Source organism: Oxyura jamaicensis, chromosome 14, assembly GCF_011077185.1.
Source record: "Oxyura jamaicensis isolate SHBP4307 breed ruddy duck chromosome 14, BPBGC_Ojam_1.0, whole genome shotgun sequence".
Taxonomy (NCBI): domain Eukaryota; kingdom Metazoa; phylum Chordata; class Aves; order Anseriformes; family Anatidae; genus Oxyura; species Oxyura jamaicensis.
Genome location: NC_048906.1, coordinates 4,061,594 through 4,074,422, shown reverse-complemented (window position 1 = coordinate 4,074,422; position 12,829 = coordinate 4,061,594). Strand labels below are relative to the sequence as shown.

The 12,829-nt window shown below is 47.1% G+C and overlaps 2 long non-coding RNA genes across 3 annotated transcripts in view; one reads left to right on the top strand and one right to left on the bottom strand.

Annotated features, from left to right (window-relative positions):
• Window positions 1-12,829, top strand: part of LOC118174632 — a 26,087-nt gene extending 13,258 nt beyond the window's left edge. The window contains exons 2-4 of one of the 2 annotated variants that reach the window (XR_004754715.1): window positions 9,381-9,496; window positions 10,885-11,013; window positions 11,524-12,829. This is a non-coding gene — a long non-coding RNA (uncharacterized LOC118174632). Of the gene's footprint in view, window positions 1-9,380; window positions 11,014-11,523 lie in introns of both variants that reach the window. The other variant, XR_004754714.1, reaches the window with a different exon arrangement.
• On the bottom strand, window positions 1,437-5,358 carry LOC118174633. The gene is made up of 3 exons (XR_004754716.1): window positions 5,297-5,358; window positions 2,681-2,799; window positions 1,437-1,872 (listed from the first exon to the last, which is right to left on the bottom strand). It is a non-coding gene; the product is annotated as an uncharacterized LOC118174633 (long non-coding RNA).

Below are 12,829 nucleotides of genomic sequence, written 5' to 3'. Positions count from 1 at the left end.
CCAGTGCTTGAACGTACTGGCTCACTGGGGTCCAGTTAGTGGGGTTCAGCACATCAGTGGCATTCCTTGCCCCCTTGGAGATGTGCCCCATAAAGCTGTGTTTGTTTAGTCTGGCTAAATAATAGCTGAGCTGGAAGGTGGTTGGTGGGAGATAAATGCCAGGTAGAAGAGTGATTTCATCATGTTATGATGTTGGCATAAAGACAAATGGATATAGTCCGGCCATGAATAAATACTGGCCTGGAAATGAGCACAGTCCAGGCCTGGAAAGCTCAGGAGTCCTCCCATCGTGGTTTTGGGGTGGGGAAAAAAAAAAAAAAAAAAAAAACTCAGATAATGTAAAGTGGGAGTAGATAAGACAGCTGCTGGTGGGAGGAGGGAGCAATACATTAAATTTCTTATCAACACTCCTCTGCCAGAGCAGTGTGAGGAGTTCACTTTCTGTATAGGCAGAAGCTGTGGGGAGGCAACCTATTTATTTTCCCTGATACATAGTGGTTTAGTTACCCAAAGGAAAATACTTCATAATGAAGGCTACATCTTGTTGTCAGTGGTTAAAATATTGATACACTGCTGCTGGATAAAAAATCAATGTATTCGGAGGGGTCTCTAATGATACTTTATGTAGTTCTGTGTATGGATGACTGATACCCTCCTGTACGTAGATTTCCTTGGGATTTAAAAAGCTCACAAAAAAAATCAACAAAAAAGTAATTAATTCCCCTGGATGTTTTGTTCCATATACTGAGCTTTGGAACTACATAGAAACTAGGACATTTTTCTGATGTTTTTCAGTTAAAGTAATATCCCTGATACATAGCAATCTTCCTCCATAATCTTTACAATATATCATTATATACCTTTTCATTCTAAGAAATGACGTCTATAAAAGCTCTATTGTATCTGAATAGCTAATTAACTCTGAGCACTGCATTTTTTTTTGACCAATCCAATAAAAATATGTGTTTCAGGTTCTCTCAGTTGAACCTTGTAAAATGAGTTTTTAAAAAAATATTCTACGAGCTCCATGTGCGACGATTTATCTGTGATGTAATGAAAGACAAAGCTGTGTCCCAGAAGCAAGCAACAACAATGTTCCTGGGCAAATACGAAGTAAAAGAGCTGTATTTCCAGCACAAGGTGTAAGGCCATGTTCTTTCCTGGAAGGCATAGCGAGGGTATCTTGTTGGGGCAGTGGCATGTGAGCAGTGCTTTATGCCATAATTTTGGCAAGGGCATCCCAAGAAGTGTCCGTGCAAGTCATTGCACAAGCGTTGGTATGTCAGAGCCCGGTGAAGTCACTGAACATGACTCATTCAAAGTGATGGATTTTTTAAAGGGTGACAAAATAAATTGTTCATTCAGAGTCTTAGGACTGCGTTACGTAAAGCACTGCACAAGATTATGCCTAGAGCTGGGATAACGTAACGGCTTCCTGCACGTCCCCTGCCACCGCTGCAGCCTCCCACGGGGTGACCTGCGCTGGCCGTAACTCAGCAGGCTCAGCTCCACCTCTCTGTGGTTATCCTGTTTAGCAAGGGTCATGAGACTGAAGTCTTTGCCATAATAGAAACAGGAATCATTCCTTCTCGTGCTTCTAGACCACAGGTCACTTGCCTCTCCACCATCTGACTAGCCAGGTTTGCTTCTTTGCTCCTTGATGGACCAAGATAGGTGAGGCAGCCTCTCGTGGTAAAGATGTGCAAAAGCAGTGGATGTCAGGGCTGCCGTGCTTGCAGGTTATGGAAAGGGCTGTACACGATAACAAAGATTACTATTTTTTTAATGCATTTCTTCTAAATATAAGTGTTTCTACAAGTGCTTCTTTGTCATCCCCACTCCTTCTGGTCATCCATCTGATATTCCAGCTACCTGTAATGTAAGAAAAGGATCATCTCAAGGTTATTGTCACATCACGTGCCAGTGCATCCTGATATATTATCTTTCTCTTCTGTTGTCTAGATAGCATTTCTTCAATTTCTAAAATTTCAGCTCTAAGTCACATCTTTTCTTTTTGTTAAATGCAAATGGGTTTTTTTTAAGAAGCAATCCTTAGAATTATCTTATGTAAGGCAAATGCGGGCATTCGGGTCATCACAGCTACATGGGGTGGGGCTTGGATTACTCTGTAATAAGTTTTTAGGACTTGGGTTAAGATAGCTAGGCTGAGATTTAAGTACCCAGCAGCGTGGATCCGGGTCAGATTGTCCCTGGAACTGGCTTATCTAAGCTCGGGCGCTTGTATGAACAAGTCCCCTGGAATGTCACAGGTTCTGATCGTAAGTCTGTGTGTAAAAACATTTCTTGCTGCCTGATTTGCTCCTGCAGTTTATTTTGTTGAATATTTAACCAGTTACAACTCTGCGTGACAGCATTTCAAAACACTGGGCCTGGAAACATGGAGTAGCAGGCGTGGAAGAGGACGGGTCCCAGCTGAAACCTTTCCACCAGTGCCAGAAAACTGGACGTGAGGTTCCTCCAAATCAGGGGGCTTTTATTTGAGCCTCCCGTGCTTTTGTGCTATTAGGTGTCTCTCTAGGTTTTGACTTACCAACACCAGCCCCAACTTTTTGGCAGGAGGCACCTCAGCCATATGCAGAGATGAGAAATGCTGGGTTCTACCAAGGATGGAGTGTTCAGCCCCAAATCTTCTGGGCACTTTGAGGAGTGGAGAGCTTACCTCTGTAATAAGGACATTGTGCTGCCCCTGGCTTTGTCATCTATTCTTTTAATTTAGAGAGAAGTGTATCTTGGAAAGGAGCTGCTGGCAGTGCCGGGGGGGGGAGTTCAGGTGCAAATCTGACAAGACACGAATAAATGTATATTTATATAAATGGCACGGACAAAAATAGCGGCTTTAAAGCACAATTATTCCCTTAGGTTGACACTCCTGCCCGCGTGCCCAGCGGCGTGTCAGCTTCTCAAGGAAAAAGCAGCGGTAGGGACAGCAGTTTCAAAACCTGTTTCTGAAGTTTCCTGGCCTCATCCTGCAATGCTACTGCAACCAAGAAACCTTTGCATGTGCAGTCCACTTACCAGGGCCGAGTACCTAAGCAAGGAATAAGAATGAGATGCTGAGCTTGGCTCTTAGGGCAGATTTGAGCATGGGACACAAGGTTGGCCAGGGGACCTCGTTCACCCCTGCACTGATTTCTGTATTTCAAGAAGAACTGCAGAAATACAGCAAAGCTCAGCTTCTCTCAGAGCTGCTACTGAACCTCCTGCCGTTGTATCCTGTCACCAGGATGCTCCTGGTGCTGCTGTGCAGGCAGTTTTCCTCTGAATGCTGCAGGAAGGGCTTCTTGGAGCCCTGAACACGCTCCTCCCTCTCTTACTCCAGCAGCAATTCCCTCTCTTCCCAGTAACCTTCAGCTTCCCTGAGCCTAAATGCATGACAAAGACAGACCTTTAAAAACGTTGGACAGAGACCCAAACTGAAGGGCACTGTGATAAATTCCAGCAGCGGTTTGACGTGAGGGGAAATTCATTCCTCCCACATAAATTATTTTCTGCACTTTTCAGGCTTTAGCCTTTTACCGTGCATTTTCAGCAATAAACAATGAAATATGACATTATTTACTTGTGAAGCACTAATAATGCGTACCAGCCATAAAATCTGATGATGCTCTGGAGAGCACCCCATCACCAGCACAAACACAGGGAAGACAGAGCGTGCCAAGAGCTCACAGAGGTGCCGACCCACCTGCCCTCTGTGCCTCGTGGTGCGAGCAGCCCAATTTATTCCCTGCTTGCTTAGCTGCCCAAAAGCACGGGATGGCCTCTGCTTTCAGGTTCATCTCCCCGATTTTATCAGTGTCCCTGAGCTGCTCTGCGCTGCCTGACCCGCCTTGTTTAGTGGCAAGGCCTCGCAGAGCCTGGCTCATTTTGGGCTGTGAGATGCGTTGGAAGCTGAGCACCCCTGAGCCACAGGGCTCCTTCACCGGTGGCTCAGCGCAGCTCTGCCGCAGGGACCAAGTGTTGGAAGGGATTTTTGACACGTGTGCATGGATAATGAGATAATGAAGTCTGGCTGCTTTAACTTTCCTGCATGATTTATTGCTTCTCTTGAGGCCTTTCATGTTGGGATTTGATGGGGCTTGACTTTCTGTGGCTGAGCTGCTGGGTAGCTTAGCTGGGCTTTGGGTGGTCAGACGTGGCACCGCATCCTCGTACATCCTCGTACCGCCCCATCCTTGTGCCCACACCACACCGTGTGTTTCTGTCCCTGGCTCTGGGAGCCGGCTGCTCTGCAGCGGCAGCCTCTTCCTGGAGAAGAAGTTTGCAGGATGCACTTGTGGCATCCCAGTGGTATCAGTTGTTTTGTTGTGCCAAACAAGGAAGGTTTCAGGTTAAATTAAAGGTGAAGCCTGGGATGCCCCTGGGTGCTAGCAAACCTCTAAGCCAGAGGGATTCCCGGGTGTGTGATCATGCAGAAGGGCTAGTTAGCCCAGTAAGGGCTAAGGCTAACTGTGCCAGGTAGCAAGTCGTACTTCTTTGTCCCTTTGGGCTCTGGCAGTGTGAGGAGCACAGTTGGCTTATCAAACAATCAAAATACATCGGAGACACGCTGGCAGAGCAGCGAGCCTGTCTGCGAGGGAGGAGGAGGAACCTGGCCTCCTCCAAAGAAAACACGGAGCAGCTTTGGCCATATCTATTATCATTATTGGAGCTGTCAGACGAGATTCAATACAGAGCTTTAGATAGATGTATCGAGGCCAGCTTCCACGCTGACTTCCCCCAGCAGCGAGGGAGCCTGGCTCCCATCTCATTTGTGCTCATTGAATCCCATTGATCTCCGCAGAGCCTGGGTGAGGAGTGCAGCAGAGCAGGGGGACAGGACGAGCACATGGGGACAAGCTCTTCCAAAAGGAAAGATTTGTTCCTAAATCAGGTCACTGGGAAGCTGGACCTATCATTTTCTGATTTCTATCCTTCTTCCCCTGCAGTATGTTCTAGCGGCTTGTTTTAACTGTTTCACTCCATCTTCAGGTCGTACTGAGAAAGGGAAATTATTATTTTAGAAGAACTCAAGCAAATATTTCTGTTTTTTAGTTGCACAGCAGTCAGTCTCAAAGGGACAGGACCATGTCAGTTCTCCTATCTGTTAAAAAAAAAATATTGTGTCAGAAGTGGGATCCATGTGGGGTCTGAAAGATTTATGCTGAGTAATTATAAATTTCTGTAGAAAATGAGAGCATGCAGAGGAAGTAGTCAGTTTGTTCTAGGACCTGAAACCACAGCTCGAGCTTGCTGTCCAGATTAATTAGAAAGCTGGAAAGGTTGCATATGTGATTACCTTTTTTTCTTATCTTGTTCCAAAGTCCATGCAATATCTACAGTGCTTCAGAGTTATATACGCTTTTTTAAAAAAATCAATAGTAGCAGAGTTCTTATTATCACCAGCCTACAAATAAAGCTGTATTAGAAGCAGAGGGAGAAAGACATTGGTATGGAAACAGGCTTCACCTTTACATTTATGAGTGGATTTACCTCTAAGAAAAGCTACGGAAAAATCTCAAAAATTACTGAAGGAAAATGATAAAAACAAAACAACAACCCTGTAACCCAGCACTGTCAACTCCTCTAGCTGAGGCATAAAAAAGCAGTTGTCTGAGCATTCTTGAGTGAAACAGGTGTTGGATTTTGGCTTGGCAACCAAACTCCAGCTGGGTGCTCCTGTACCTTTATCTCCATGGACAAGAGCTGTTTAATAATAGGTCCACACTTGGCAGGACCCCAAGAAAGAGGCAAGCCCCTCCTTTGGTCCCCAGAGATGAAATAAAGTTAGCTCTAGACATCTCTTCTCCCAGGACATGTGGATATCAAGCAGTTGCTGCTTGAATGACTCAGGGTCAGCGACAGGGCAGAACGGACACCTCCAGAGGATGCTCTCTCCCATCCATCCCATGGGGAACTCATCGCAGTTTGGCTCCATTGCTGCCACCCCTGGCTGGACCTTTGGGTGGAGGAAGGTGGCACCAGTGCACGGGGGATGCCACCGGGCCAGCGGGGCACTGTCACGCACTGCCACCTGCAAGCAGCAGACTCAGCAAATTTTGACCGTGCCCTTTTCGCCCCCTGTGATAAACACCCTGTCCCGGCGGTTTTACAACATGGCTCGGAACAGGATCTGCCCTTTGTTATCCAAACGAGGTTGAATTGGTGCCAGCACACAGCCACGAGTCACAGCAGGTTTCGATTGGGATTTCTGACTCCTGAACGAGGACTGATGAGGCTCCCGGTAGCTCCCATTAATCTTATTCCCCCCGAGCAGTGCGTGGCTGCTGTTGCAGAGGTCTTGTGTTTGCACGAGAGGTGACAGTGCCGCAGGTCTGACAGCGGGGACAGGGATGGGAAGGAACTCACCTGGGTTTCGGGCCGCTTCTCTCACCCTTCTCAGCTCACGAGGCTTTCAACTCCACGCTGCGTGCTGCAGGTCTCTCTTCAGCACTTCAGGAAGCTTTCAGACCAATTAAATCCTTAATGATCGCCTCTCGGCTCCTGGTGTGGTGGCAGGCCAGCTGCATGCCTCCGTACACACAGCTTCAAAGCCACCTGGGACAAGGCAAAATTCATCTCCCTGCTCTCCTCCCCATCACACCCCATCCTAGGGCAGAGCCCTGGGGAGCCGAGGGGATGAGTTTCCTATTGAACCTCATGCCCTTCCGATGTCAAAACGCTTTGTGCAGCCAGGGCCTGTAGGGAAGCCGAGCTGCTGTTTATGTGATCGATGAAAAGTTTTACGCAGAACCTTGGATGCTCACAAAAGAGGGGAAAGGATGTAGCTGCAACAGCTCTTCGGGTGAAAACAAGATGTTTATTGGTATTGAAACACCCCGCTAGGCTGAAATCAGATGCCAAGTGATGTGAGCTCGAGCCAGCATGGGCCTTGCTTGGCAGGGGGTGGGGGCAGGCTGGCTTTTTGCACAGGACTCTAAAATTTCCCTGTCATTACGTGTAATAATAGAAGGATAAATGCACAGCATGGTGAGACGATTGAGGTTGGAGCCAAGGGGGACAGAGCCAATAACTTTTTATGCATTTTTCTGTCCTGTGAATTCTTCACACGTTGAACTACTTTTCCTTGATTTTCTTCTTCTTCGTCTTTTCTTCTTTTTCTTTTTTTTTTTTTATTTTTTTTTTTTTTATTTTATTGAGGCAACAGCCAATAAAAGAAACTAATGGGTTAGAAACCACGTAAGCAGTCTCCCACTGCGCTTTATTCCCCACAGGCTCCTTGCATCAAAGGGAAGGCAGCAAAATAGGGCGACCGAGCGCTACGTAGGAGTGAGAACTCCTTGCCAGCGAGGGCTGCTGGCCTCATGAGGACACTGGCAGGCACCTGGCTGGGGTGCAGGGGATATCTCAGGGCCTTACACAGGGCATGCAGTGCATGATTTCATCCCATGTTCCTCTTTCCCCTTCTCTACACATGCAAACCTGCTGCTCCACGCCCTTGCTCCCTCCCCTGCCACCTCCTCGCTGGGAGCAGAGGCTCCTGGCCACCTCCTCTCCCTGCATTTCAGTCCCCTGTTCTAGTTGGGGGTGCACAGACACACTGGTCCTGGTTGTCTCCTGACTGACCCTTCATTAGGAAGGATAATTTCAGACAGACCTCGTTCCCACGCACAGCGCCTTCCTTTCCTCACGCCAGCATACCGACCTCACAAATTTTGAGTTGGCAAATCTGGGCCTCGTGGACACAGCAGACATTATTTCCAGCTCATTTCAAGTTTTACCCCTCTGCTGGTTTTTGTCGCGCTCCGTTCAGCACTTGGTGATTTTGCTCCATAACAATGGGATCAGTGTCTGGTAATGAGTGTGAGCCACAGGGCTGCATCCTGGAAAACTGGGACACACTGGTAAAGTGCTGACTGTGCCCCCCTTCCTGCGAGGCATTAACCCTGAGATTTTAAGGCGGTGGAGAAGGGATGAGCCCTGGTTATGGGAGATCAGTGGGAGATTGCTGGAGACCTCCACTCCCACCCTGAGCAAGCCACACTCTTGGAGCTGCTCTTAATTTCACGTCCTATTTAGCCACCAGCAGTGCTGCTGGTAGCAAGCACTGAAAAGATGAGGGGAAGAGCATTAGGAGAAAAGTCTTATTTACAGCTTGGAAAATCTGCATTTTAGACCGAGGCACCTTACTTAAAAATCAGGAAAGACAAAGGGGCACCTTGCAAGGGTGTGTGTTGCCTGGGCAACTAGCACAGCTTGTGCAGCCCTGCAGCCCCTGCAAATGTCTTCGATGTGCTGCTTTGCTGCACGCTCACACCTCGAGCTTTGCTCCTGTTCATGTCCGCCTCTGCTTTGCTGAGCTGCTGACTGGGGAAACAGGCAGGGTCTGGCACAAGGAGCCTACGTATGCTTCTGGCAAGAAATGAATCTTCCTCCAGTCTTTCAGCTCGCCTAAGTTGCTGCGTTTTGCAGAGGCTCAGCCCCATGCTTACAAGCAAAGTGGGCTGCACCCATGTGCACCTTCAGATGGAGCTGGGTGCAGTCGTGTCCTCTGTTCAGAGCTGAATCCTGCGTATCTGGCTGTTCCTGGTATCAGAGTTACATTTATGTAATAGGCTTGAGGACAGACGCTTGCCTCTTTTTTTCTGCTCCTTTTTTTTTTTTTAAAAAAGAAACAACACTGTAAAAGAAAAACACACTCATCTTGCAGAGATGGGAGCTCTCTTGACAGCAAAACAGCATGATGGATGTGCCAGGGCATCATTTCATCAGAATATCAAGCCATGAGGTTGGCTACTGCCATTCATTCTTGTCATTTGAATCCTCTTGATGTGTAAGATGACATTAAAATCCTGTACAAGAGAAGTGCTGCGGCTCTCCTTGTCAGAGTAGGCTGTGCTGGAGCGTCCCACCAGCCTGGGCCAGGGCAGGCAGAAGGCAGCTCTTCCTTGGGCACGAAGGTAAAATAAAAAAAGCCTGCTGGTACTAAGTGCCAGTCCGGCTCCATCTTCTGAACAAAGACAAGGACAATTCTCAGTTGCCATGAACACAGGAACAAGCTGTCACGGCATTTTATTTTATTTTATTTTGCAATTTTCTCCACCCTACTCATGTAAGAAGTTGGGGTTTTTCCTTTGTCTTGCTGGTGGCAAAAGAGATTTGCTTTTCTTGAGCCTGTTGCTGTTCTCTGCCTTCTTCTTTAACATCTTGAGCAGTGGGCCAGTGGCCAGATTTCTAAAGGTGTTTAAGCATCAACAGATGCAGCTGGGTACCTGGAGGGAAATTTCAAAAGCATCTTGCTGTAATTGTTTATGATATTCTGCACTCCTGTCATGATCTCTTTGGCAGCATCACTATTCCTGCCAGCATTGCATTTTCTATTGCAGAGCTGAGCTGAATTTTGCTTCTTTTCTTCCTCCTAGTCCCAGAATTCCGGGAAGCTGTACAAAGAGAGAACAAAATGGGCAAGATTTGCTGCAGATGGTTATATCTGTGGGGATTTTGGTGTCCTTATAAATACCAACAGCATGCTGACAAGGTGCGTGCTTTCATCTACAGCAGCAAACTCCAGTACAAGCAGGGCATTTTCATAGATGTGATCTTGGACTGAGAAACAGAGAGAAAAATCAGCTGCTTGGTCCCTTTGAAATGCAAACTATTCCCATGTTGCAACATCGTGGCCAAATTTGCTAGCGGATTTTGAGCACCTGCGTGCTCTCTTAGAAAGCAGCAGTTGCTTTGCAGAGAGCTTCCTCCTCGCTTTTGCTTCTGATGAGACAATGGAGTCGTGGTAAATTCTGGGGGTGACAAGTGCTGTCATTAAATAACTAGGTAAAAACCCGGCAGATTTCCGATAGATCTGCAAAAAGCCCCGTTCCCTGCCCTGGGACGAGCTGCAGGCGCGGTTGCATCGCAGGGTTGTAATCGCACCGAGTGGGTGTGCAAGCTCCGTCCTGCACTGCCATCTATAGCGCGGCGCTGAGCACAGCAAACGGCACAAAGCAGACCAGAATGCCCCCAGATCCTTTGTGCAATTAATTAAAGTGGGGATGTAGGGAGCAGGAGGGCACCTCTGCCACCGTGGCCTGTGCTGTTTTGGACAGGATGCGAGCAGCACGCTCGGGGTGTAAGTCCCATCTGCCCTCCTCTCTGCCTGCCCCTCGTCTTCTCTTTTTGTTTGCAAAACAATTTCATCCCCTCCAGATCGATACAGAAATGGCCAGCTTTCTCCAGAGGGCAGCTTCAGATACACCAAATCAGAGCCATTAAACCAAAACCCATTTTGACTCTGATGAGCAAAGGGAATTTCTTTTATTTTTGATTTTTAAACCAGATGTTGCTTTCATGCTCTGAAACAGCTGAATGGATTTTCTTCAAACTCCTCACACGCACAAAAATTCACCTTTGGGCTGCGAACAAGCTTAAGAAATCGCAGCGCAATGGAGATTTTTTTATTCCTCCCCTTGTCCTTTTTTGATTTGGAAAGTTAAAAGGATCCTAAAATAGAAGCTGAGAATTGGATTAAACATCCCTTTGTTAACTCTAGCACTGCTTCCAAGTTTGCAATTATCCTTTCTTAAGGTCCCTGGTTCCCATCCCTCTTACACTTCCAGCTGCCACATTTTTTATTAAAATAACTGCCATGGCTACGATGAGGTACAGCTCCTCCCTGATGCCAACCAAAGAGGGAGCTTTCTGAGATGGATGAGAGAAAGACAGGTCTGGCCTCATTTCATCCGCCTCCGAAACTGACCCATGCTGCTGGGGACAGAGACAAGGGTGGCAGTAGCTGTGGAGCCCTAAACAGCGTCCAATAAAATGGTCTTGTGCAATGCCTGATCCCAACAACAGCCTCACTCTAGCACTCATTACTGGTCCAGAGAGATGTGTTTGTAGCTGACTGCAGTCCCTTTGGGTATCGTATAGGAATATCGAGGAGCCTTGGACTCTCAGAAAGCATCTTCATTGACAAGAGATGGACCAAAACTATCAGGTCCTGCTCTCATCGTTGATTTTCAGCAACCCCCATCCGTGCTGATGAAACGTCCTGCATGAGTAAGTACACCCAGCCTGAATACAGAGCAGATGAACCCTGCTGTTGGGATGGGAGTAAAGCAGGGGAGGCTCTGCAGGTGCTTGAATGATGGATTTCAGACACCTCAAGAGCTTGGAGATCGAGGGAAAGCTGTTCATAGCATCCAGATATGACTTGGTGAGAGCAGCCCATGATGCTAACAGTCCAGACAGGCTCCATGCAGACCGATGTGATGGTCAGCTCTAGCTGGTTTAGCAGAAAACAAGATCACACTGAGCCTGGGCTGTTGGTGAGCAAAGCACAGGGCAGGAGACAGGAGGGGTAAAGCAGAGACAGGTTTTTATCATTTTAGCTAATGAAACTAGCCATAAACTTCACCTGTTTACACCTCCTGTAATTCCTCCTCTTGTTCTTGCAAGCCCAATTCAATTTTCTTTTTATTCTTGCGTATGTATCTGTGAATAGCCAATTACTAGTGTTGGCCCCTGCCAATAAATCGCTTGCTTTTTATTTGTTCCCCTTCCTTCCAGAGCCCATCAGCACTAAGCACTGCTGCAGCGTGCAGAAGAGGTGGGGGGCACATAAAACAAGTCATTATTGAGCGTGCCCTCTCTTCTTGCAAGAGGAGCGTTTGGAGGATGCAAACAGCTGGAATATGGGTAATTTCATGATCATAAAAACTTCATTTTACTTTTATTGCTATCGAAAAGCTCCAGATAGGTGCATCTCTCATCCAGCTGATTAACCTGAGGTTAGAGCAGATGTGCACCTCTGTGCACTGGCAGTGGGGTACCTCAGCCTCCCTGCAAAAGAAAACCAAAGGCGAAGCGTTGCTGGCATGAAGAGACAAAGAACAGCCTCCCTTTTTCATCTGGCACGCCGGCGCAGCCTCGCTACACCCACTTCGGCTGCTTTCAGCTCCCACCGTGCCTCCCGGTTGCCTAGCAATCCTAACAATATTTTATGAGGCTTTATTCCAGGGGCACGGTGTATTAATGCCGAATTTTAGCGAGGCGCTCCAGGAGAAGCAAGGAGGAGGCCTGAGATAACATCACATCGATTTATTACAGGCAGACTAGGGGGAGAAAAAGAAAACGCCAAGTGGCGATAACGGGGATTTAGCGGTGAGGGCTGAAGAGCTGCTGGGAGCGGTGTTTTGCAGGATGATGCGTTGTATCAGTGTTGTCTGAGCAGGAAACCCGTGCTGAAATTATCCTGTCTGGGTATCCCGGATTGCTCCTCTGCAAATTTGGGGATGTTGGGCCAGGATTTTCCAGGTGTAGCTCTGGGGAGGATGATGCCTGGGGGCAGGTGGAAGGAGGCTGGAGGGGATGAGACCCATCAGGTGCTGGTCAGGGGCCACCGAATTTCCTTCCACCCTGGGCACAAAATGCATAAATCTGTTTCAAAGCACATTCCCTTGGCTTCTCCCTTCCTACCCCCAATCAGACATATAACCTGGGGTTATATTTTATACCATTAATACCCTTAGAGTTAGGTTCACGTTTTCTGAAGAGTTCCTATTTTTCTGTTTTAGTTTGGCTAGCACAAACTTTGTCTAAGACCCAAACGTGCTATAATGGTTACTCTTAATGTTTGGTGTTGGTTTTGTTTTAAGCCTGCCTTTAAAAAAGAAAAACAGCACCCTTAATTTTAGCAAAGATTACTCCATAACAGTAATCTCTTGCTAACATAAACTGAATTAGGTTCAGCTGTTAAACTCTTACATAATTATTATTTTGTTGATGAAGAATGACCTTCGGTTATGTTCTGCAACTGTTTCATTTCTGCAAAACATGTATTTATATTTAAAAAAAAAAAAAAAATCAATAGAAA